Consider the following 26956-nt stretch of genomic DNA (forward strand, 5'->3'; position numbering starts at 1 on the left):
AAGACCCAGCTCTCTTGCCTTTCTGAAGATCATGTTCCATGCCTAACGATCATTCAGAGTAGAAATTGCAAGGTCTGTGTGACCCTGATTGGCATTCCTTTATATCTAAATAGTCTTTTTCTGGCTTTTTGTAGGATTTTTTCTTTTATTTGAGAGCTTTGGAATTTGGCAATTACATTCCTGGGAGTTGTCTTTTGGGGGTTTGGTGTAGAGGGTGTTCTGTGAGCTCTGTCAGTGGCTGTATTTCCCCCTTGTTCTAGAATCTCTGGGCAATTTTCTTTGATTATCTCTTGTATTACAATGTCGAGTTTGGTGTTTATTTCTGGCTTTTCTGGAAGTCCAATTATTCTTAAATTATCTCTTCTCCCTCTATTTTCCAAATCTGTCACCTTGTCAGTGAGATATTTTATGTTCCCTTCTAATTTCTTGGTCTTTTGGCTTCGCTTTATTAGTTATTTCTTTAAACCCTGGTTTTCCTTTTCAGTTTGGTCAAACTGGTTTTGTAGATGTGTGAATTTCTTTTGCATTATTTCCCACTTTTTTTCCCAGAAGGCTTCCATCTTTTTGATCATTTCAGATTCAATTTCTTCATGGGTTTGTGGAGAGTTTCCATTTCCTTTGGAAGGTTTCAGAGCATTTGCTTGTGTTTCCTCTTCTATCTCCTCTGTGTTTTGTATTTTTGCTCCATAAAATGTGTCCAAAGTCTCCCCCTTCTTCTTGTTTTCTTTTGAATTTTGGGACTTTTGTGCTTCTGTGGAGTTTGCCATCTCTATCTGAGTGGGGAGGATTAGCTTTTCTTATCTCTGTCTGGTGTTCAGAGGTTTTAGCCCTAGGCAGCTTGTCTGTTCTATGGGTTGGCCCTTGTTTTTGTGCCTCAGCCGGACGAAAGAGCCAGCACTCTGAGGGGAGAGGGGCTGAGGCTTCCCAGAGCTCTGAGGGCTGGTGATAGGATTAACCTCAGACTGAGTATGCCCTCAGGCAAGGACCTTCAGTGAGACTCAGATGGAAGGATCTGGTCAGGGAGCTACAGGCTCCTCCTGTCTCTCTCTGTTTCCCTGCTGTCTGGGTGCCCCTGAGACTGGGTCAGGTTGTTTTCAGGATTCAGCCTTCAGCTCCGAGGCCCTTTTGCCAGCCCTGAGGGTTACTGTTGTTTCAGACCAGAGGACCCTGCACTCTGAGGGGGGAGGTGCCGTGGCTTCCTGGAGTTCTGAGTGCTGGTGATAGGACTAACCTCAGACTGAGTATGCCCTCAGGCAGCGACCTTCAGTGAGACCCAGATGGAAGGTTCTGGTCAGGAGGCTACAGGCCCCCCCTCTCTCTGCCTCCCTGCTGTCTGGGTGCCCCTGAGACTGGCTCAGGTCTTTTTCAGGGGGAGGCCCTCAGAACAGCAGGCTCCCAAGGCCCCCCTGTCTGCCCTGAGGTTTCTGCTGCTGCCTCGGACTAAGCACTCTGGGTTGGGGGGGATGGGTCCTGGGACCTTCCCTTTGCCTTCCCCTTAGATCTGAGTGATCTCGGGCTCCGACTCTTGGGGGGGCCATACCTTTTGATCCAGGTCCAAGAGGAGTGTTTCCGGGGTTTATTCTGCTGTTTGTTTTGAATTTCGATGCCCTAGGAGCATTCCATTTGAGATCAGTAAGGAAGGGTTTCTGGAGCTCTGAACTTTAGCTTTCTCTAAGCTGCCATCTTGACCGGAAGTCCCAGTGTTCACTCTTGATCCTTTAATCTCCTCTCTACATATACTATCCCACTTTCCTGTTGTTTCAAATCCCTATTCAGAGGACTCCCAAATATGGATCTTTATCCCTGACTGCTCTTTAGAGCTCTAGAGCCACAACTTGGACTATCTATAAAACATCTCCATCAATAAGTTCCACCAGAATCTCAAACTTAATATACTCCCAAAGTGAGTTTTTATCATCTTTCTCACTAAAACTGTTCCTACTTCTGACTTTACTATTTTGATCAATGGTACCAAATTTCCCATAGTCAATCTTTAGGCCCTTATTTTGCTATTCTTTCTTTCATTTCTCATATTAAATTAGTTATAACAACCTGTCAATTTTACCTCTGCTCCATCCCAAATCCATCTCTACTGTTCTGTTCCTATATGCAAAACCCTGGCAAGGCTCACTTTGTCACCACTTGAAATATTGAAATAGCATCAAATAGTCATTCCAACATCTAGTCTCTGTCCTTTCCAATCCACCCCCTCATTTAGCTACCAGACTATTTCTTTAGTCTATATATAATAATGTCACTATTTTTGCCAATCTTATTTGCCTAGGAATTAAAATTCAAACTCCACTGCCTAGCATCCAAGAAGCTCCACAGTGTGGCACTACCATACTTTTCCAAAACTTATCTCATAGAATTCCCTACCTAATGTCCACTTAATCTGAATTACTTTTTGTCCCTCCAAAAATCCTGCCTTCAAAAACCTGGGCTTATGCCTTTAGCCGTACACCACTCCCTTCACTTAGAATGGACTCCCTCCCATTTTTGCCTACTTGGACAACAACCTGTTTTTTAAAGCCAAGTTTAAATGGACCTCCTCCACAAAACCATCCTTCATCTCCTCAAAAGTTAATGATCCTTATTTCATTGTAGTTTAAAAAACACTTTGTCTGCAACTCAAATGCATTTATCATGCAATTTCTAATGCCTTTCCTCCTACAGTACCTCATCCTTAATTACTCTGTTTACATATATACATATGCAAGTGTGAATTAAATTTATATTCATGCTGTACATATTTCTACATGCTGTTGTCATCTTTCTGATTAGAAGGTAAGCTCATTACAGGTAGGGATTGTTTCATTCTTTGTACTTGTCTTCACAGCAACTAATGTCGTGTTTGACACCTAATAGGTACTTAATACTTGTTAACTGGTTTGTAGTTGTGTTACTGTAAATTTTCATCATGATATATTAGAGATAGCATTGTTTAGAGTTTTCTAAACAACTCTCTAAGATGACAAGTTGCAAAGGTGTCAACATGAAAAACTAAAAAACATTTCCTCACCTTAAAGTTTCCTAAAATGATGAAATCTCAGACTCAGTCTCTATGCTTTTTATTATCTCCTTTATTCTCCACTTACCTGCAAAACTATAAATGACTTACAGACATTTCTCTCAACTTTGTATATGCCTGAGTGACTAATATGGTACTCTGGATACAATAAGTATTCAATAAAGGTTTGTTGAATAAATAAATTAATCCCAAAGTTAATATAATACAACTAGAACACAGATATGGAGAGAGAAGGTGAGGGCACAGTGGATAGAGTGCCAGGCCTACAGTCAGGAGGACTCTTTTCTCTAAGTTCAAATTTGGCCTCAGATACTTATTAGCTGTGTGACTCTGGGCAAGTCACTTAATCCTGTTTGCCTTAGTTTCCTTTTCTGTAAAATGAACTGGAAAAAGAAATAGGAAACACTCCAATATTCTTGCCAAGAAAACTTCAAATGGGAACACAATAAGTCAAATCTGACTTAAAAAGGCTGAACATGGAAGAGGAAACATAAAGGAATGAGCGACTTTAACAAGGTTAATAATTCAGAATATATCCTAAAAGAGATGGATCTATAGCAAGGTGTTAAAGATGAAGAATATGAATTACTGGAAAGGACATAGGAAGGCATTTCAGCTGGCAGTAGTAGAATATGCAAAAGTTTGCACTCAGGCATAAGCAAGTTAATGTGAGAATGATATCAAGAAAATTATCTTGGCTGAAAATGTATGTCCAGGAGTAATGAAAAATGAGGTGAAAGTGGGATGGCATTCCAAGGATTGGCAAAGAAGTTTGTACTTGACATGAATGGTAATAGGGATCCTCTGTGGGTCCTTGAGCAGAGCAGTGAAATGATTAAAATGGTATCTTAAGAATGATTTTTTTCTTATCTGCTTTGTAGAGGATGGATTGTTATATGGAATCAGTAAGGAAGTTATTGCAATAATTCAAGTTTCTTTTCCTGCTTATCAAAGAAATGGCTGGATGATATAAGATCCCAAACTACATGAATTAACAGAAAATCCTGAACAGGAAGCCAAGAAATCTACATTCTAGCTCTATCTTTATGGGACCTTCACAAGGGTATTTTAACCTCTCAGATTTGTTCTCTCATCTATAAAATAAAATCTTGGACCAGATTATGTCTATCATCAATTTCATCTCTAAAATTCTATGATCAGTATCCAATTAGGTAAATTATTATATGACTAAGGAAAATCACATTCTCCTAAAGTAAATAATATGATCTAAATTTCTCTCCTATAGTGTTGTACTGTTTTCAATAGTTCTTTTCTTAGGCTTCTCCTGTTCCTTTTTAGCCTCCACTATCATTTAGGCAGCTGTGTTGATTTTTCTCCCTGTTGCTAATATAGCTGTTGTTCTTAGTAAGTTGGACCTTCTTATTCCTCATCTGTCTTTACATCTACCTCCTCCAATCAAGCCTTTCCCACTCAAGACTCCAAGAGTCTGGAGCAGCTAGGTGATTCAGCGAATTGAGAGCCAGGCCTAGAGATATGAGGTCTTGGAGTCAAATCTGGCTTCAGACACATCTTAACTATGAGACCCTGGACAAGAAACTTAATCCCCATTGCCTAGACTTTACTGTTCTTCTGCCTTGGAACCAATATTCAGTATTGGTTCTAGGAAGGTTAAGGGTTTAAGCAACAACAACAAAAGATGTCAATTCTCACCTAAACTGCTGCCTCTGGCTACTGAGGTAAAATACTCCAGCCATTCCTCAGTCCATTTCCACTGTCAAGGGCTCCATCAGTGGTGTCAAACTCAAATCGAATCAGGGTCATTAAACCATACATAAGGCTCCCTGTGAATGCAGTGACTTAGAAAAATGTATGTTACTCTTATCTACAGATAACATTATCTATATTGTTTGTTGTATTTTATATTTACAAATATTTCCAAATTATATCTTAAAATACATTTTAATCTCTTTCAGGCAGGTGTTGTTCATATCCTGTGTTTGACACATCTGGGCTACATGGTGTTAATGATGACGACAAGGTAAAACCTCATGATACTCAGCCTGTTGGAGGCTTCTAGATTTCAAAATTATTCCCTCTCACTTGAAACTTTGTTTGGGTATCAATGGTCCCTCCATTTCATTGATAATGGACGTGACTTTTATTCTAGAGAATCATTAGAAGGATGTTGACCCCAACCACACCTTTGGATGTGGAGGAAGAGATATTAGCATGGTCTTTTGTTGAAAAGAGACAGTTTAGGGCCACTATTTGTGCCAAAACATTAAGTCCCCCACTTCCTCAAAATGAATATAAGTTCAATGAAGACAGGAACAACTTGATTTTTGTCTTTCTCTCCATAGAAGGTACCACAGAGCCTGGTCTCTTCTTTCTCCTCCTCTTCCTCCCACTGATCCTTTGTATTTTATTTACTTCAAACTTAAACACAAAGTAAAAAGATCATCCCCATCTAAATAATAGGAAAGGATCATGCATGAAACTCCCAATATCTGTTATGTGTAGTTTGCTTTTCTTCTGAAGTATATAATAAATTCAAGCCAAGAATTTCAAAGCTATACTGCTAGTCTAGGATTCAGTCTGACCTTCTTTCTGTTCTTTTCTGTTTTAAAAAGAATCTTCCTTCATTTTTTCCTCTTTTCATTTCTTTCCTCCTGTGATTTAATTGGCAAAGGGAATTCCTAGAGAGGAATGTTCCTCTACAAATTTAGATCTTCAACTAGTCTTCAAGTCAGAGTCTTAGACAGTTGCCTGGGGCACTGAAAAGTTAAGTGTCATGCTCAATGTCACACAACTAGTATTTGTCAGAGGTAGTTCCTGAACCCAGGCACTGAACTTTCTTTGCATTCTTTCTGGCTGGCTCCAAGGTCCAGAATGCTGTCCCTCCTCATCTCTACCTATTAGCTTTATTAGATTCCATTATGTCTCAACTAAAATCTCAGGAAGCCTTTCCCAATTGCTCTTAATTTTAGGGCTTTCTCTTTTTCTTATTTATCTTGTATATAGTTTGTTTGTACCTTTCTCTTTTCATGTTTTCTCCCCTACTAGATTTTAAGTTCCTTCAGGTCAGGAATCATCTTTTGCCTTTTTTTTAATCCCCAGAGATTAGCAAAATGCCTCATGCATAGTAAGGGCTTAAAACTATGTATTGACTATTTATTGCTTTCCTTACTCTAGCACCTGACTCCAACTACTTTTTTTCGTGTTGTTTTGCTATATGAAAGGCAAATAGTAAGTGCTTATGTAGGAGGTCAGTCTGTTTTTGAACAATTTACCTCCTTCCACTTGATATAATCAAAGGAGAGTTGACAAGAGTTAATGAGGTATTATTACTATGTTAACAAAGTAATGAACTGCAAAGACCTAGAGAAATATATGAGAAAGTTTTTTTTTTTTTGATAAATTAGAAACTGGAGCCTGGGCGATGGGTGGGCAAAAGATTAACTATCCTCCAGGTAGCTTTTGAAACACAGTAGGAAGGTGAGAGAATTCACCAGTCCACAGTAGAAATTTTGAAGTCTGGAGCTATATGGAAGAGACTTCCCTGCCTAGAAGTCTATAAGAAAAATATTGTCAAAGACTAACTAATTCCTCATTTTTGTATTAAGCTAGAATTAGAGATGATACCTTGCTTGAAAGCTACTCACTATACCAGAAATTTTACACTTGGAAGAAAAATACCAATTGTCTGTCTGAATGAATTAGTGAGATGGTGCACAACTGGTGATGTCCCATATAGCTTTTTGGAATAAGGATGTTAGCATCACTGGTGAAAATTAAACTGTTTTATAGAGGAAAAGAAGTTGCTAGATATAAAAATTTACATAGAAAGTATTGTGGAATCTACAATATCATATGTAATGAAGAGTGGTAAAACTCTTGAGTTCTCAGACACTAAACCTAATTACCTTAAATAAGAGTTGTGAGGATTATAAGTCAAATCCTCAAATATTTCCTGTCTACATTTCTATTTCTTAAACCCTAGTCACTTCACCTTTTAGAGATTAGTTTCTTACTGCCAAGATGAATAAAAATCCCAACATTGTTCATTTCATTATCCAGCGTCTTTCCTACTAGAGGTGGTCAGATCTGTCTTATGGCAATTTTTCTTTAAATCAGGTGAATGGACCTTGCTTAAATTGGGGTCATAGAGTTCATTTAATTCATTGTCTTTTTTTATAAGGGATAGTGAGTGTTTTCTTTATATATGCAAAGAATAATTAAAAGTTTTCCTTTGTTCTTAAGTGAAAGTGAAAAAAAGAAAAGGTAACATATTATTAAGATAATTAATAGTGATGGAGTTTATTCCAAGATGGTGGGACAAGTTTTCAATTAATCTGAGTATATTAGACCAAAAAAGAAAAAAGAAAGAAAATCTCATTCTACCCCAGCTTTCAATCTTCTAGCACATTTGATTTCAGACAAGCCTCATGCATCAAAAACTCACCTCACCCTTGTAGTACAGTGAGCTCCCCTGAATCTGAACATTTCAAGAATGAACTTATTTCCAAACATTTTAGATAACTACAAAGGGACCATAAAATGAACAAAAAATTGAGCCTGTGTTATCTTAAGGTTTCTGTGGGCAACTTTTGTCACCTTACTTTTAAGTCATTCTAAATGCTCTGAAATAGCTTAAAAGAATTTCCTTATTGGGCATAAATAAAACAAATGGTCTCTAGGACTATCAGTAGCACTGTAGTCACCTCTAAAACTAAGCCTACTATTTTGAGATCATTGAAAAATGGGGATTTGAAAATGGGAGTTACTTTCATTTTAGTTTCTGTACAGATCAATTAAATCCAACCTAAACTAATCCAATAAGAATCTATTAAGTAGCAAGGGAGATATTTTCATGATCAATAAAAGACTGACATGATACTCATATGAGGGGAGGGGAGGATTGTTTATAATGTCTATTGTTTCCTTTTTAGGGTTTATTCAGGAATGGAAAATACCTTAACTCTAGTTTTCTCCAATAAATTTTGTAATCCAATTATCAACTGTTTCAGAGAAGTAGTGTCTAATGAAATAGTACTTATTCTGTCTGTGGTTCCTCCTAAGTCTTTGACCTTTGCTTCTCCATTGATTCAGTGTGTATTTTATCTGTATAAAGACTACTGAAGAAAGTGCTAGTTCAGGAATAAACTTTCCTACTGAAAAAAGATAGAAAGATAGAAGATATGTACCTTTGAAGTGGAACCTTCCAATGACATGTAGATACTGAGAAAACCTAGTGAATTTTGCATTTGCTTAAATCATAGAAACATGAACTCTAAGAAATCTCCAGAAATAATTTAGTGCCTCTTCTTTCAATCACTTAGCGATTCAAGTAGTATTCCATTTTCCTATAGATACCTCTAGTCCTCCTCCCTTCCCTTAGTAGCTTTTTTGGCAAACAATTTCAGATATTTTGCAAAGGTTAGTGCCCTGAAAGATGTGAGGCAGAGAAGCAAATAGTAAGAGGCTGAGTTTCCATCCCCAAACAAAAGCATCAGTTACTGGCATAAGAAAGACATTCGCCATGGGGAAACAAGGGAGGTAGGAGATAAATGGCTTTGAATTCATGGTGATCCAACTCAATGTGGAAAGAAGAGACTGATTTGAGCATAACAAGACATAGGTTTGCCTACACCCAAATAAAGATACTGTTCTGCGTGGACTGTGGAGCAATGGAATCCAAGAGTAAAATGACAGAAGCTTTAAAAACAAGCTAGAGACAATGGATTTTCCAGGGTTGTGAAAGAGGTATATGCTGTCATCTAAAAGCAATGGTCCAGGTCATCTGGTTGATCTTTCTATAAAGTGGCTTTAGTTATTTACTGTTCTTAATCTATAGGGAGCCTATAAGCAATTGTCCCATATTTCTAATTAGTGTGTTACTCAGGATCCTCCTTCTCTTTCTTTAAGGATTGATTCCTGAAGTCTTAAATTCGGTACTTTCTAAGCAATCACTAAGGCTGTCTCTGTTAAGAAACTGCCTTTTTCTACTAGAAGAGGAGATTCTGGGTTCATGGTACCAATGCTGATCTTCTTTAAGAGATAAGAGATTTAGGAATGTTTTTCATGAACTTTTCTCGTGGGACCAAGTGGATGAGAAAATTGTGGGCAAGAGTATGTAAATCCCATGTGCTTTTGTTCCAAGGCAGACCATTAATTGTTCCTGGTGGAGGTCATGAGGGAGAAATCTCCCCTCTATTCTAATCTATTCCAGTAGGTAGAAAAAGGCAAAAAGGATAAAATCAGTCTGTGGACTCTTGCTTATAGGTGAACAAAGGGGACTGTCCCCTTCAACAAGAACTTATTCTCCCAATAGGTTTAGCCAACACACTCTAAAAGCAGCTTCAGTTTTTTAATTCCCTCCCAGAGATGGCACCAGGGGGTCACTCCAATTTTTATGGTGAATAATCCTCTGTCTCTCCATCTAGAATTAAGGTTTTCCTCCTAACAAAATCCCAATGGGCTTGTTTCCATTCCAATGTTCTTTCAAAAAACCCTGAAAGCACACTAACCTGATTAGATAACATTCTAATCAGTCCCACTTACATATGTCAACATTACACAAAGTGACATAAATATATAGATACGGAAAACCTCATTCATAGATCATTAGCATTAGATGGGGCATACAGTGGGCAGACATTTTGACATTATTCTGGAGAAGCCTAACAAAGAACCGAAGAAACAAAGAATTCCCTGTAGAGCAGGGATTCTTAACCTGGGGCTCATGAATTTAATTTCTTGGCACATGTGCATGCATGCACACACATACACACTTGCACAGTGGATAGAGCTCTGGACTGGAGTCAAGAAGATGCATGTTCCTGAGTTCAAATCTGGCCTCAGACACTTAATAGCTATGTGACCCTGGACAAGTGACATAATCAGTTTGCCTCAGTTTCCTCATCTATAAAATGAGTCGGAAAAGGAAATTGCAAATTTTCTCCAATATCTTTGCCAGGAAAACCCTAAATGGGGTGACAAAGAGTCATACATAACTAAACAACAACATATATATGAGTGCATACACATCACATATATACACTGGCACATACATGTGTATATTTCATAACATGTGTATATGATACATTGTAGATATGGTGTGCCTGAATGATGAATACTTGTATATGTATCTAGCAATATGTGTAGATGACTGTATAGCACATACATCATGTATCATATATGTATAACATGTCATAGACATGTGCATAGTACATGTAGTTACATACTTATATTGCATGTGTTTCATATGCATCTGTGTATAACATATAGTTACATATTTATTTCTGCTATATCATCTTATATATTTATCACCCATATAAACTATATTTCAAAATAGTTTCCTTGGCTATCCTATATATTTTATTTTTTGCATTTAAATATGTTATTCTGAGTTCTGAGCAGAGTTCCTTCCACAGGCTTTGGATTGCCCAAGGAGTCTATGACACATAAAAGGTTCAGAACCCTTAGTATATATGATAAAGTTTCCTAGATGCTCCTATTTGTAGATGTTAATTCAATCAAGATCTAGAATAATGTAGGAGGTCCATAAGTACTTGAAAGAATTTGAACTAAATATCTATACAGGGAAAAATATCAGTTAAATGAAGGGTACTTTTTATCTAGAACGTGACATGGAAAACTTATCATGCTCATTCGTTTGGAAAGTCCAGAAGATATACGAGTGTTTTTGCAATCAGATAATGTAATGAATAAGGGTCCTACATGTCGCTACCTTAGCAATTGCAATACTGCTATTGTATACCATACATTTATTTATATACACATACTGTCTATTCATATAATAAATATATGCATGTGTGTTTTTTTATTTCTGTGATCAATTTTTTTTAATTGACCTCATTGTTTTGTATTGTGTTTGATTCCAGATTCATCCCTTCCTCATCCCTTATCTGGAGGGCTATCTTTTGTTTAAAAAAAAAGCAAAAAGAAAGCAGTTTCTCAAAAATAAAACATCAACTCAGTTTGACAGGATATGCAGGGTTTGTACCCATAATTCTGCATTTTTGCAAAAATGGAAGGGAGATGCATTTTCCTAATTCTTTCTAGGGGGTCAAGTTTGGTCATTGTAGAGAAATATCCTTTAGTTTCATTTTTAATCTGTCCATTTCCATTGTTGTGATCATGTTTTCCTTGATTCTGATCATTTTGCTCTGCTTTGTGTTTCCATGCCTTGCTGTATTCTTCACATGCATAATTTTTTATGTTTCAGTAATATTACTTTACATTCATGTATCATGGTTTCTTTAGCCATTCTACTGCTGATCAGGATCTACTTCAAGAATAAATATTAAGTACTTCCTATATGCAGGGGACTGGGCTATACATTAGTTACAAAGAAAAGGGGGGAAAATGAATCCGGTACTGCCCCCAAGGGGCTGGAGAAGGTATGACATACACAAAGAGAAGTCAATGCAAGGTAATTTGAAGAGAAAATTAACAACTGATGTAAGAGGGAGAATATTGAGAAAGGTTTTCTGCAGAAAGTGGCAGCTGAATCTTAAAGGAAGTTCAACATTTTAAGGGGGTGGAGATGTAATGGGATATGCATTGTATGTCAAGTACTGTTTGATATGAATGTATAATTGACATAGGGAAGTCAGTGAAATAATTGCATAAAGGTAGGTGGAAACCAGATTGCAAAGAGATTTCAATGCCAAATAAAGGAGCATATTCATCCTAAGTTAAATACAGAGCCATTGCAATTTTATGAAAGGAGGGATGTGGTCATAGCTTTATTAATTTGGTAGCTCTCTGGAGGATAGTTTGGATAAGGTAGACAGTAAAGTTTGCTTTGGTTCTTTCTAGGTGCTAGCTGGTCAAAAAGTCTCTCACAATAAAGTATTAGCATTAGTGATTCACAGAATGAAGATCTGATGGAAAAAGCAGGTGCTTGTCCAGTCACTCAAAAGCATATTTGCCTTTTTGGAAGCATTAATTAGGGTTTGAGTGGCACAACAATTCTTGAAAAAACTATCTAGAGTCCCAGTGGAATTTCACTGAAATCCAAATTTTAGACCTTTTCCAAAGGGAGCTTATGAGCAAATGAGAATGTCTACCATATTCTATTTATGTATACAGGCCTCAGTCAAAAAATAGCTTGGTTTAGCTGAGAGAATCCTGGCTGTGGGGTGAGGAATATATAGGTTTACATACCGTTTCTAATACTTATATGTTGATAGGCAAGTCATTTAATCCTCTGAGTCTTAGTTTCTCCACTGTCAAAAGGGGGAATAACACCACTAACCTCTAACATTATAGGATTGTTTTGAGACTCAAATAAGATAATTTTCATAAATTATTTGTCTTAAGATCACTTTAAGATAACATGTAAATGAACATTATTATTAATATTATGATGAAGAATGTTTCCTATGGAATAAAATAATATTTGTACTTTACATACTGTATATTTGTAAGCTGAGTGAGTGTATAATGATCCTTTTAACTCTATAGCTATTCCTGTTATCCTCTTTGTAGAAACCTCCCCAAAGTCATATTTGGAAATTTCAGTGCATAAACTCTGGTTAAAGACAATAAGAGCCAAAGAGAAACAATTCCTTCAGAATCAATTACTGAGACTGGACTTAAATTATGTCAACCTACAATTTGGGATTTCTCTGGCCCCAGTACAAGGGGAATCTCTTGTTTGAAGAGAGCTTTTACAGCACTCTATTGCCATACTGAGTCAAATGTCTTTGGGTTTGTTTGTTTTTTTTCAATCAGTCAAAAGTAAGATGGGATCTTGTATTCTCGACTTCTTTTCAATGGATAGTATGATGGTTAAGATATGGTTTTTCTGTAGAAAATTACTTGGGAAAGACTACCTATTCCCCTCTATTACCTCATCAAGGATACCCTCAGTGGGTGTACAGATTATTCTCAAAATAAGTTTATATTGATGAGAAAATATTACTTTCAATTTGAGTGTAAGTGTAAAAATAGTGAAATACTAAGGGAAAAATACTGGGAAAGAAGAGTAGAAATATTTATAAAAATCAATGATCTGTTTATACTCCAGTCATGAAGGATAATTATTTGTTAGTTTCAATAAGTTGTTTAAGGTGTTGACACATGAAAGTGTTCATTCAGCCTGGGTCCCTGCTGTGAAATGAACAGCCTGATAAAGTTCAAACATTTTTCACATCACAGGTCCAGTCCAGAAAAATAGTCATGAACAGCTGGAACCAACACTCAAAATCAATAAATTATTAGCTTTGACAATAAGTTAACCTAACCAAAATAAACAACCGTGACCACCCAGACATCTCTGCCACTATTTGGCTATAGAAACATTCTTGACTCTTGTCCACCTAGACTGATTGATACACCTAAATCAAATCAAAGAATACCGAATTGATTTCATTGAATCATTGGCAATAGCCCTACTGTACCTCTTGTATGTGTCTAGCACCTATTCCAAATTCTTGAATACTTAAACTAGCCCAGGAGAGTTGGAAGAGAATTAATGGTTCAAGCATTGACCTTAGAGTTATGAAGGGCTTGTTTCAATTCCCATCTCCAACCTTATTGTTTGTATGACCCTAGGCAAGTCATTTAATCCCTTTGGGTCTCAGTTCTCATCCTGCAAACACAACTATCTCAGTGTTATTATAAGGATAAACGAGGAAATGAATGTATAGAAAACAATATGAAAATCTTCAATCACTCTATAAATGTGAAATGCTATTATTTTGGGGAACCTTATCCCCAAACTTCTTCCTGCTTCCTGCTTTATGAAACTTGAATGCTCTCTCTAAAGATTTTTGAAGCTGATGCTGTCTCAGCAGAGAATTCCAGATTAGCATGTGCAGGGATGTAATGATGAGAGATGATTGTTAAACTTTCAATATAAGCATTAACAACTCAGAAATTGGCAAAGAGCTATAAATCAGGGCTTGATTTGTGGTTTTGTTGGTTAACTAGGAAAAAAAAGTAATGAGAAATATGCTGAAAATTAACCTTAAAAGAATGTCAGGCTCCCCCCACCCTTCCCCCCCGGGAGAGCCCAATGTCAAACATTTACCAGCATAAGCCTGACTGGATTCCAGAACTGGACCTGGTGCTTTTCCTGGCCTACTCTACTCTGCAACACTGAAGAATCAGATGCAGACAAGATATCCAAAAAAAAACCTTTTTAGTGATTTTCAAATTGTTCTTCCTTGTTCAAGACATAAATCTCCCTCTGAAGTATTGTGAATACTTCATATTACATAAAATACAGGCCCATAATTCTATTTCTTTAGTGCTGCTCAACAAAGCTATGATGGCAGGAATGACAGAAGCGGCCATTTGGGAGACTGTGGAAACATCTTGTTAATTTTTATACGTAATTCAAAAAAAAAGAAACAAAAAATGTGGCATGGAAAATTTCACTTTATAGAAAGCAATTTTCTTTGTATTAACAGTAGTTGGTTTTATGGTGAATAGATGTTAAATTTGGTAATATCACAAGTACTAATACATTATTTTCATTACATAATTACGTTTGCTGTCCTCTTGCATGGGGGGGGGTAACTATATTGGACTATGTAATGACAGAATCATAGATCTAGAGGTTTTACCTAATCCTAGCTGATCCAGACCTTTCATTTTACCACTAAAGAAGCTAAAGCCTAAAAACTAAATATTACTAATGTTTACTAAGTATTAAACTTGGGTTTAATGAGTTACCTAAGATCACACAGGTCAGGAGTATCAGAATAGAGATTTGAGCCTAAATCCTCTGTAAGAGCCAATACTAGGTGGGGGAACTGAAATTCAAAGAATTAAGTGGACTTTCCCAATGACAAACAATAATAACACTTTTCTATAGCATTTGGAGATTTATACTGCATTTCACTCACAATAATTCTATGAAGTAAATAATGGAAAAATTATCTCCATTTTATGAACAAAAAACTAAATCAGAAAGATTATCATTTACCAGATTGGCAATCAATAGTTAGTTTCACAATCAAGACTTGGACTCATATTTTAACTCCAAAATTATATATTTGACCTTTTCAGAGACAAGTTTTTTTAAGAATCCAAAGATACTTTTCTATAATCTTCAGAAAATTTCTCTAAACTCTATTGATAAGATATAACTAATTCATGCTCACAAATGAACATAAAAAGAAAATCTTAATTTGGGACAGGTATGCAAAAGCGCAAAAATACATATATTATCTTTAGTTCTTATCTTGTATTATCCAAACTTCCCATAGATATATATAGAGAGAAAAGTGTTGACTTACTTTTGAAGATAAAGCTGAGAAGGAATATCTTTAATGATGATATTTATGATTTAATTCATTAATCATCAAAATATGAAATATTACTTTGCTTGTTCACACAGTTCATAGTTAAATATTGACTTTCCAGAGTATTTCAAAATAGTCTTCCCTTGCCATGTGGTTCTTCCTTCAGCCAGGGTTTTTTTTACTGTTTTTGAGTGATGGAGCCTGTAGTGAAGTCTATCTGATAGTAACCCAGTTCAATATCCTCTTTCATAATTGAATGAAATGTTATACTTTAGTTAGAAGTTTTCTTTTTCTAACTTTAATTCATGAACCCCTAAAATCTATACCCAGATACCTTCGGGATCTTGGGCTCCAGGTGAAGAATATCTTCCATGAAATGTCCAGAGCTCTACTGCTACTGCCTCCTAGTTGGATAGAGTCCACCTTCTTCACCACGATCCCTTGCCCCAAATCCCCAATACAGTCTGGCTTCTCACCTGTATCTGCCCTTTCTTGTCCTGGCCATTATCCAGACTTGTACTTCTCCTTAGATCAGATGATTAGCTCATAGCTTTAGAACTGAAAGGAACCCAAGAGGTCATCAAGTCTAACTCCCTCATTGATAGAGCAAACTGAGGTGCAGAGATGTGAAATTCCTTACACAGGGGCACACACTGAGTACCTGAGAAAAGATTGAAACCTAGGTCTTATTGACTCAAAATAGAACACCTCCACTAGACCACGATACCTCGACTAACAGAGTAGCTTTCTTCAGAGACCTTTAAAAGTTGATGCTGATGGTTTCAGCCACCATGTGTTCCTTTTAGTGACAGAAGAATTTTTTTTGTTAATTTATGGAATAGTGAAAAAGGGGAAGACATTCAATTCTCTTTCAGTTACCTTATTTAGACCTACTTCTCCCCATTATGTTTACTCACTGGTTTTCTCTAGTTACTAATAGTTATAAATATATTAAAGGGGACAGCTGGGTGGCTCAGTAGATTGACAGCAAGGCCTAGAGATGGGAGGTCCTGGGTTCATATCTGGCCTCAGACACTTCCTAGCTGTGTGACCCTGGGCAAGTCACTTAACCCCCATTACCTAGCCTTTACTGCTCTTCTGCCTTAGAACCAATACACAGTATTGATTCTAAGATGGAAGGTAAGGGTGTGTGTATATATATTTCTACATATATATATACACATATATATGGTGAACTTTAAATTACTCTACCCTACTTAGATCGTACTTTATGGTGAAGATAAAGTTGTAATCTCCTAATTGAACAATGAAGGTACTTAGTTCTTACTTTATAGTGAAGCTAGAACTTTAAGCTGTCTATTTTTAGATCTTAATACAAAAAGATGTTAAATAACTATAAATGTTAAATTAATCACAAAAAGGTTAAGTAACTAACAAAAGGTGAACTTAACAAAGAAATATTAAGTAACTCAAAAGATATAATCTAATCAAAGAAGATGAGAACTAAAGAATGGGCAGTCTTGGAGAAAAGCCTCTGATGTGATTGGTAGACATGAAAATTGAGAGGAGGGGACACAAGAGAAAAAGGTCTATATATTTCACATCACTTCCTCTCTCTGGTACCTTTTGGCAGCAGAGAGGTAGCTGGTGGCAGCGTGATGGGCCTTTCAGTACCTTGGCATGGCTACAGCTATTGTCCAGTTTGTTGGTGAGTTTCTGACTGAGTTTTTCCTCCTTTACTTTCAAAACTTTATCCTCTTAGAAGCCTCTAATCTTTTGCAGAGACCTAGAGGCAGAGATCTTGAACCCCACCCCCACTCCGGCACAGGCAGGAAAAATCCTATACCCTCTTCCCTCTTTCTCCTTAAAATACTTCCCTCTATAGTAATTAAAATTACCATAAATTTCCAGACTGACTTGGGTATTTTATTTGGGATTTTTCCCCTGGCAACCAATTAATTCAGATTTTACATCACAAATTAAATTATCTCCACAAATTAAAATCTCCTCATATTATCTCCACAATATATATCAGCATTCTCAATAGATAGATAGATAGATAGATAGATAGATAGATAGATAGATAGATAGATAGATCAATAAAGGAAATTTGTTGTTTACCAGCTTACCAGTAATTTCAATTGTCTTGTTCTTCATGACCCCATTTAAGGTTTTTTCTTGGCAAAGAAACTGGGGTAGTTTGTCATTTCCTTCCCCAGTTCCTTTTCCAGAGAAGGAAACTAAAGCAAGCAGGACTGCATGATTTTCCTAGGATAGCTAGTAAGTGTGTAAAGCCAAATTTGAATTCAGGAAGGAATGTCTTCCTGACTCCAGGACTGGCACACTATTCACTGTGGCTACCTACCTGCCTGAATAAAACATTAGAAGAGATCATCATGGTTTAGTGAAAAGCCCAAAATATTGGATAAGGGAGTCTAGTCCTTCAAGGTCCAGGACCTAGTTAGGAAAGTGATAGCATCACTATAGAGTTAACCATAAAAAGATGGACAGACAGAGCCCCCTTTAAAGAGGTGAGAATTAGTCCCTTAAATGAATTTTTAAGAAGGAAACACCAGTTGAAAGGGTGAAGAATTATACCTCTAAAAGTCAATTTAGCTGAGTCCAGGAGACAAGCTGGTCAGTCAGACAGTCAATAAATATTATGTCTACTACATAGTAAATACTAGTTAAATGTTTTTTATTATTAGCTATTATGTGCCAGTGTTGAGTGCAAATAAGAAAAAGAGATGGTCCTTGCCTTCCAGGAGCTTCTAATCTAAGGCAACACACAAAAGGAAACTGAAATGGAGGTGAGCGAGAAGGTACACAGTGTAGCGTCATGATAGAGTCCAGTTGATGGTAAATGAAGAATTAGATGGATGGAAAGACCCTCTTTAAATGGAGATTTGGGAAGGAATACTTTGCTCTGCCTTCCAGCCTTCCAATCAGAGGGTACTGATGAGGTGTAAGAACCAAATCTGATGTAATTTCATAGAATGATATTAACAGGTAATAAGCTTTTCCCAGGAGGCATAGTAGAATCCATTCTAAAAAGTACTGCTGAAAAAGAGTAAACATGTTGAGAACACATGAGTTGAAGAATGGGAAGTGTTAAGAAACCATGTGGAACAGGAGACCCAAAGCACAGGCAAGAACACAAAGAAAAGGAATTCTGGGGGGGAAGCTGCTTGCATCAATCCAAAACTTGAACCTCAAGCTTCCCTGCCTACCACCATCCCAGACAGTAATATTCTATCTCTTTTCTTCATCAGACACTCAAGGCACACTGAAAACTTTCCCTCTAGCCATGGGCAAGGATTTACCTTTCTTTGATGTTAACATTGACTTCTTCTTTTTAAATAGCATCAAACACAAATCTTTGCTAGTCTGGGTTAATTTATTGGAAAAACAGCTGGGAGTAAGTAACTAATGGGGAAACATCCCCAAAGGAGAGTCAGAGCTAGATATAATAATGCTGAGGGTTTTTTTCCCCCTTCTGAAAGCTCAGACTATGCCTGGAATCTCTGATCTAACAGAAGGGTAAAGAGAATTAAGGATCCTAGGAAACCACATCTCTGAGTGGAGAAGGAGCGTTATACTGGGAAACCTTTTTGGGTGACAAGGCAGTTCAGGAGTGAAGGTTAAAAAAGTATTTAAACCTTTCTCATTATTACCCCACCCTTCACTTTTACATTAGAAACCACAGGGTAAAGTTAAGAAACATAAAAGTTAAGTATTATCTCAAACAACACTTTTAGATTGTGGGAAACTCAGCCAAAGATGTGGCAAGAGTCAAAGAGCTTAAAGCACTGAACTCAGCAACTTAGATATCCAACTGCAGTGAGCAATATTTTTCTGGAAGGACTCAGGCCTAGGTGATCTAATAGGTGTTTTCCATCATCATTTTCATGCTTCTCTGATAATTATAACTTTTCTTTCCTTTGCTATATTCTTCTCCCCATTCTGGGAGACTACTTAATATTCTTGAGTGAATTTCTGTGGAAATCAACCTGAAAAAAGCTTTGAGAGGAAAAGAAGAATGCTGAGTTATTCAGCCACTTGTGATTATTTTATTTAAAGCCAAGTATTGCTGAAATTTTGACTGGCTGTCACTGTACTATTATTAAAATTCTCCTCAAGGAATTTTGAAATGAGAGCAAGCATTAAATTGGAAAAAGGAAATGTGTGATGGTGGGAAATGCCAACTCCCATAACTGAGAACATGGATAGGAATCTCTCAAGAAATTCAACCATGGACTTGACTAGATAGTAAATGCCTAGATAGTAGTAGTCAGGGAAAAGCCAGCATGTACTCATAAATTCTTGATGCACCAAAGCCTCCCTATAAAAGTACCTTTCATCTTGGATACAGAACATATGAAGTGTTGACATTGGATATAAGACTGCTTATCTAGCCAATTTACCTTAACACAAAAGATATGAGTTCTCTATGTCCTTGCCTAGGGTCCATTGTTGGTCTACTTACCCAGACAGAGTCACTTTATTGACCAATTTTTCATAGAGTTCTATAGAATGGACTTGTGGTTGGCCTCTCACCCAAGGGGTTGATCTACCTTATCTTTTTGTTATTATTGTTGTTCTCCAGGAAATGAGGTACTCAGATTAGATTTCCCCAAAGATGCTTGTGTTATGCTAAATTCTAATATGTGATAAAAGATTATTATAGTGATGATTTTCTGTTGGTAGTTTGAGGCCCATGAGAAATACTGGTTAATACTTGCCATTTTTAAGAAAACTTCTTCAAATGTTACCTGCCTTAAAGTTCATTAATTAGATTATTAATTATTGGTTAGATAAAAGCTAATACTATCAATAACTCACATTTAAATAGTGGTTTACATATATTATCTCATTTGAGCCTTGTCACAATCCCATGAGGTAGTTAGTACCATTACTCATTTTTTTTAAATAGTAGAACTTCAGAGACTTATGCAAGGTCACACAGCTAATAAGCCAGATCTCTGGATCTATGATAATAATCAAATGAAATATTGCTTTCTGATTCTCTCCAGAGAGAGTTCTCTTTTCCAAGGTCCTCCACAAATGTGTGGCATGCTTAAATGCATATATTCTTTTACTCAGCCAACATTTTTCTCCCCCCAAGACTATTCCCATCTCACTGTTCATATTCTTCCTTTGCTGGAAACCCAGATCATAAAGACAAAAATGTTATATTTCTATGAAAATATAAACTCTCCCTCCCCAAAACTACTGGAGTGCATATTGTCTATGGCATTTACTTGAGACATATCAATTACTGTTTTGTATGTACATGCATTGTCTCTCTATAGCTATACAGTGAAATTTCTAAATACAAAGTCTGCTTACATTTATGTCTTTGTAGGTGAGGCAAGAGGCAAAGCTTTTACTCGTTCATGAAGTCAGGAAGACTCATCTTGCCAAGTTCAAATATGGCCTCAGATACTTACTAGCTATGTGACCCTGGGTTAGTGACTTAACCCTGTTTGCCTCAGTTTCCTCATCTATGAAATAAGCTGGAGAAGAAAATGGCAAACCATTCCAGTATCTTTGCCAACCCAAACGGGGTCATTTGGGGTAGAGTTGGACACAACTGAATAACAATGAAGTTAAGATATGGAATGTAGAATATGGGAGTGGTTCATAGTCTATTTTTGATGGAATAATAGAGTGAACCAATAACATGAATAAGCTTGGTAGTTTAGGGTAGGGTTACATTTTAGAGGGTTTTAAATGCCAGGCCAAAGAATTTATACTTGATCCTAGATGCAATAGTGAACTGAAGATTTGTGAAGAGTTTGAATTGTGTCTTGGGAAGATCATATTGGCCATTGTATAATGAAGCATGGGAAAAATCAGAGACAAGAAGCAGAAAGATAAATTAGGAGGGAGGAGAAATAGGTTCAAGTAAAAAAGGAAAAGGGCAATTAGGTAGAACAGTGAATAGAGTATTAGTCCTAGAGTCAGGAAGATTTCTTCTGGAGTTCAAATCTGAACTTGGACATTTAACTGTGTGATGCTGAACAAATCATTTACAACTGTTTGCCTTAGTTTCCTCATGTGTAAAATGAGCTGGAGAAGGACATGGAAAACTACTCCAATGTCTTTGCCAAGAACACCCAAAAGGAATCACAAAGATTTGGGCATGACTGAAAAATGTCAACAAAGTTAGTGACAAGCACTTATCTCATTACTGGAAAAAGAACAAGAATGAAAGATGGTAAGAAGTTAAACCCAAAAAACTTTATAACCATTTAGACCAGGGGGGACGGAGAGAGGAGGGAGGAAAAAGGGGAAAAGAAGAAGGAAGAATCAAGTGTGACCCTGAAACCATAAAATTAGGAAACCTAGACAATGGCACAAAAAAAGGAAACCTTGAGGAGGGGTATATTGAAGATGGCCAATTTTCCTTGGAACCAGTCAAGTTTAAGAGGCCAAAGCAGACAGAGATCTAGCAAGTAGTGTATGTGTGTGAGTATATATACATATATATATGTGTGTGTGTGTGTGTGTGTTTATATATATAAACAAACACACACACATATATATATGTATACATATATATATATATATATATATATATATATATATATATAGTGTAACTAGACTTCAGGAGAAAGATCAGGGATGAATATAATGAAGATTTGTTGGTGATCTGTATGGAGAAGACCTAAATGATGGAAGTTGATGATCAAAACAGCAAAAAAAGGAAAAGGTCAAGAGAGAGCTTTAGGGAATGTGTTCCCTACAATGGAAAGAAGAGAGAGATAGCTGATGAACCAGTGAAGGAGGATGAGAAGGATCAATCACAAAGGTAGGAGACCAGAGAAGGAAGAAAAGATCCAAAGAGACGTTGTGGTTAACTGCCAAAAATTGTAGAGAGATTAAGGAAGACTGAAGCAAAGGCCACACTGTCTTTAGCAGTTGAGAGATTTTAGATAACTAGAAAGGAATGTTTTCAATAGAGTTGTGAGGTCAGAAGCCAGATGGTAAGGGATTGAAAAGTGAGTAGTTAGGGAAGAAATGGAAGCAGTGAGGATAAAGGAATAATTCTAGGAGCTTAGCAAAGAAAGAGAGGAAAGCCATAGAACAATTGATCTTGAGGGGATGGATGTCAGGGTCAGGTGAAAAAGTTCTTTGGTTTTGGTTTTGGTTGTAAGCATGGGGGTGACCTGAACTTATATGTAGGCTGCAAAAGAGTCAAGATGAATAAAAGAGGAAAGAATAAATAGGTCAAGCCTTCCCAGGAGAGGAACAAGGATGGGGAACAAGAGTATTTAAGGATAAGATTACTTTCAATAAGGGGAAGCCTCTTTCTCAGAGCTTGGGAGTGAAAGAAGAGAAAATGGATTATGCTATAGATAGGTTTTGAGGAGTGGTATAGAAGAGATAAAGGGATCCACAAAAGATTAAATCGGTTTTGTCAGTTACACAGGAGGCCAGGTCATCTGTTGGGAGCAATGAGGTGGATGCTGCAAAGGTGTTATCAAGAGAAAGGAGAAAATTTAGAACTGTCAGAATGGGGAGAATGTTGGGGGGGGGGGTCCTATCAATGATAGCAATATGACGCTGGACAAATCACTTATCCTTTGGAGTCAGATTCCTTCTCCGTAAAATGAGAGGGATTGGGATAAAATGGTCTGCCAATTCCATAGTTTATGAAGCTCACTTTAAAAAAATGTTATATTTAAACCATTGTAGGATATTAGGAAAAAGCTAAATTCCTTCAAGAAGACAATTTTTGTAACAGGGGGATGGGAGTGGGGGATGACAGCTAGGTGACTCAGTGAATTGAGAGCCAGGCCTAGAGACAGAAGATTCTAGATTCAAATACGAACTCAGATACTTCCTAGATGTGTGACCCTGGGCAAGTCACTTAACCCCCATTACCTGACCCTTACTGCTCTTCTTTCTTGGAGCCAATATACAGTATTGATTTTATGACAGAAGGTAAATGTTTTAAAAATAAAATAAAATAAAACAGGTCAGAACACTTTATTCTTGTCCTTATAAATATTCCTTCTGCATATTCTTTCATATGTAACTTAGCTAAGATGTTTCCCTTCTATTATTTAAACAATTATTCAATTTAACATCATTTTGTGGAAACCTTCCTTAATTAAATGAAAAAAGAAAAAGTCATCCACCCCAATATTCCATTTTAGAAACTATCTGCATTAAAAATAATAATAATAACCAAGCAACTGAGCAAATTATATGACTAATTTTATTTTTTAAAAAGCCTTGCTTTTGAAGGGAAAAGTGTAACTTCTTAGGCCAAAATCATTCCCCAAACTAGATTAAACATTAAGCAATGCCTTGAGGCATTTGAGAATTTGGCAACAAAACATAATTAAAATCTCTATCATTAATCAAATAAAATGTTATGTGTAGCTAAGCTCAACTTTGATAGGATAGACCTATAAATTATAATGCTAGAGCTTTAGAGCCAAGCCTCCTCTCCTTTACAGGGCTTGGGAAGTGGATTTCCTTGGCAGCCTTCTTAATGAAGGTAGAATTTTTACTGCCACAATGATTCAGATAATTCAGACCCAATTTGAAAATGTTTTCACATGAAAATTTGGTCATCAAGGCCAAACTATTTCCACTTATTGAAAGCTTACTTGTTAACTGTGTGCATGTGTGCATTGACCAGGGGGTTGTTTGGGGAAATGCTTTCCCAGGCATGGATCAGGCTAGATGATCACTGCCCCTTCCAACGCTGAAAATATAAGAATCTATAATGCAAAACTGACCTTTGTGAAGAGTCATCCCATTTAAGGGATAACCAATAGGTATTATACCACCAAAAACCAATGCATTAGATCAGCATTAGCGAAGTACTGGCTCCTGTGCAGAGCCAGCACTGGGGGAGCTGCTCTGTTCCCCATCTTCCCAGCATCCAAAGACATTTTTGTAGCCCCCCCATTCTTTCCAACAGCCCAAAGTGAGCACTTCCTCCATCCACTTTTTGGGTAACGCAGGGGGGCTCACAAGAAGCTTGAAATTGCAGTCTGGGCACACGAGCTTGAAAATCTTCGCCAACGCTGAATTAGATGATCAGGCGTACTTCATTTTATACAATAACAAATACAGTCATGTTTTCATCTTGATTTATGTTTTATCTTCATTAATCTCAGATAATGGTAATTCCAAATGTCCTACTACCTCTTCAGACACTCTGTGAAGTGTTTTTCAACTTACAAAAGCTTAAATGCAGGTAATACTTTCTTACTTACATCATCATCGTAACTGACATTGTTGTTGTGTCATTTCAGTCATGTCCAACTAACCCTGACTCCATATGGAATTTTCTGGGCAGAGATATTAGAATTGTTTGCCATTTCCTTCTCTAGCTCATTTTATAGATGAGGCAGACAGGGCTAAGTGACTTTTCTATCCATTGAACTATTTAGTTGCCCCAACTGACATATAACTGACCTTACATAGTCTTTTAAGGTTTGCAAAGGACCATTTCATTTGAGCCTCAGAACAATGCTATCCTATAGATAATTCTATTACTCACATTGAATAGATGAGGAAAATGAGGCTCAAAAAAGAGGAAAGAAATAAGAAACATGCATGTAAGTCTTTTTATATTGTTACATGTGGATTGCCTAAGTTCTTTTGTTTTGGTTCATGACTTTCTGCTTCAAAATCTTCCAAATTATGGTCATAATCCCTGTGCCTCAGGCTCCTCTATTCTAGATCTTGCCTATACAAATCTACAACACTTTTATCTGCCTGGATTTGACCTCTGGCCCGTGTGACTTACAATAACTATCACCAATAATTCCATTTTTTTGAGATGGGGTTTCCCTATCTCACCCAGAATGGAAGTGAATGGCCATACATGCTTAAAAACCCACTATTAACTGGTATGGGAGCTTTAGTACTCTGTTTTCCCTAAGCCAGTATCCCCCTCCTTAAACAGTCTGGTACTCCTCTTCTCTCTTGTCCAGAGGGCTCATTTATTTATGCTGCCCTAGTAAAGATACTTGATTGGTTGCAGTCAAACTCTAAGCTCAAGCAATCCTCCTGTCTCAGTCTTCTGGCCAAAATTCCAATTTTGCTGAATTCCTGGAAGGTCCTGATCCATATCCTGTTACTTACTGCCCAATTCCCGTCCTACTATTTCATTAAAAAACCTTTATTAAGTATCTCCTTTGTATACTGTGCTCTGTGTTGGGGAAGATACAAGATTCAGATAAAACAGGATCTTTGACCTTTTAAACATAACAATCTGGTGGGGGACAGATATATGTTATGACAGGAGCTTTTGCACCTCTTCTGGTATTGTTTTCACAACCAGTTTTGTAAGCCACAAGGTAAAAAAGGTCATTCATTTATTAGACAGAATTTTAAAAAATCAAAAACAATATTCCCTAGCTTGATTACCCACTTTATTTGCAAAACTTGGTTTCGAATGACTTTTGGGGATAATTCAGAATATAAAAGACATTCTACTAAGATGGTTCCTTTAGATGGAAGTACTGAGTTAATAGAATTGAATCATAATTTCAGAAAGTGATTTCAATAAATGAATGGAAAATGTAACAGAAATTTGAGACCATAAAGAATGAATTTAAGTCTTAAGAAGAAATAGCAGCTGTCTCCTCTCAAGGAAATATAGGCACTAGCAAATGAGAGGAATCCTACTATTGCCCCAAGGAGGAAAATTGCATTTTGTTAGTCTGTATGTGCAGTTAGTTCTATGTAATCAGCAACCATGTCTTGTTTCTAGAGCATGTATTTAAAACATGACAGGGTATCTCTCACGAGTCATCAGATGTACTGAACACTAGCCACTTCTGTTTATTTACAGATAAATAAATGATATAGTCAGGGAAAACCAAAACACTTGAATGTATCTCTAGTGACTTTGAAGTTCTGTGAAGAAAACTGAAGCATGTAAGGGCAAAGGTGAAAATTCCACGTCTTCCTCTAGTCAAAGTCATCACGTTGAAAGAGAAAGAAGGGCATATGAAGGGAGTGGTCAGCTACCTAAATAGTTTTGAAAATGGTTATTTTTTTTCCTAGACCAGGGATTATGAAACTATAATAGTAGGCTTCTGGCAAAATACAGACTGCATCTGATAGGGACAAGAAAGAGTTTATCTAATGCATACATAGTGTTTTAGGATCTACAAAAAGTTTTCTTCACAATGATAATGTTGAGCTGGATGAATCAAGTAGTATCATTGACTTCTAGATAAAAGAGCAGCTAGGTGGCACAATGTATAGAGTGCTGGGTCTGAAGTCAGGAAGACTCATTCTTTAGTTTACTCTGGCCTTGGACACTTAATAGCTGCGTCACCATGGGCAAGTCTCTTCAACCTGTTTGCCTCAGTTTCCTCAAACTGAAGAGTGTCGTGGCAAACCACTACACTATCTTTACCAAGAAAACCTCAGAGGTCACTAAAAGGAGTATATGACTGAAAAACAAAACAATTTCTAAATAAAGAAACCTAGAATCAGAAAAATTAAGTGACCTGCCCAAGGTCACAGGAATAGAAATGGCAAGACTTCAGATTTCAAGTTTTGCATTCCATTACTTTATGCTTTCCAGGTTCTAAAATTAACATTTTGTAATTAGTAGTGCATCTTTCAGGCTATACAGCTCTTATCCATTGACCGAAACTAAATGTCAAATTGATCCACCATCATTCACATGGGTCAGTTTCCTAAAATATAATTTTATGCCATGTCTTACATATAAATC

Source organism: Monodelphis domestica, chromosome 1 (genome assembly GCF_027887165.1).
Source record: "Monodelphis domestica isolate mMonDom1 chromosome 1, mMonDom1.pri, whole genome shotgun sequence".
Lineage (NCBI taxonomy): Eukaryota > Metazoa > Chordata > Mammalia > Didelphimorphia > Didelphidae > Monodelphis > Monodelphis domestica.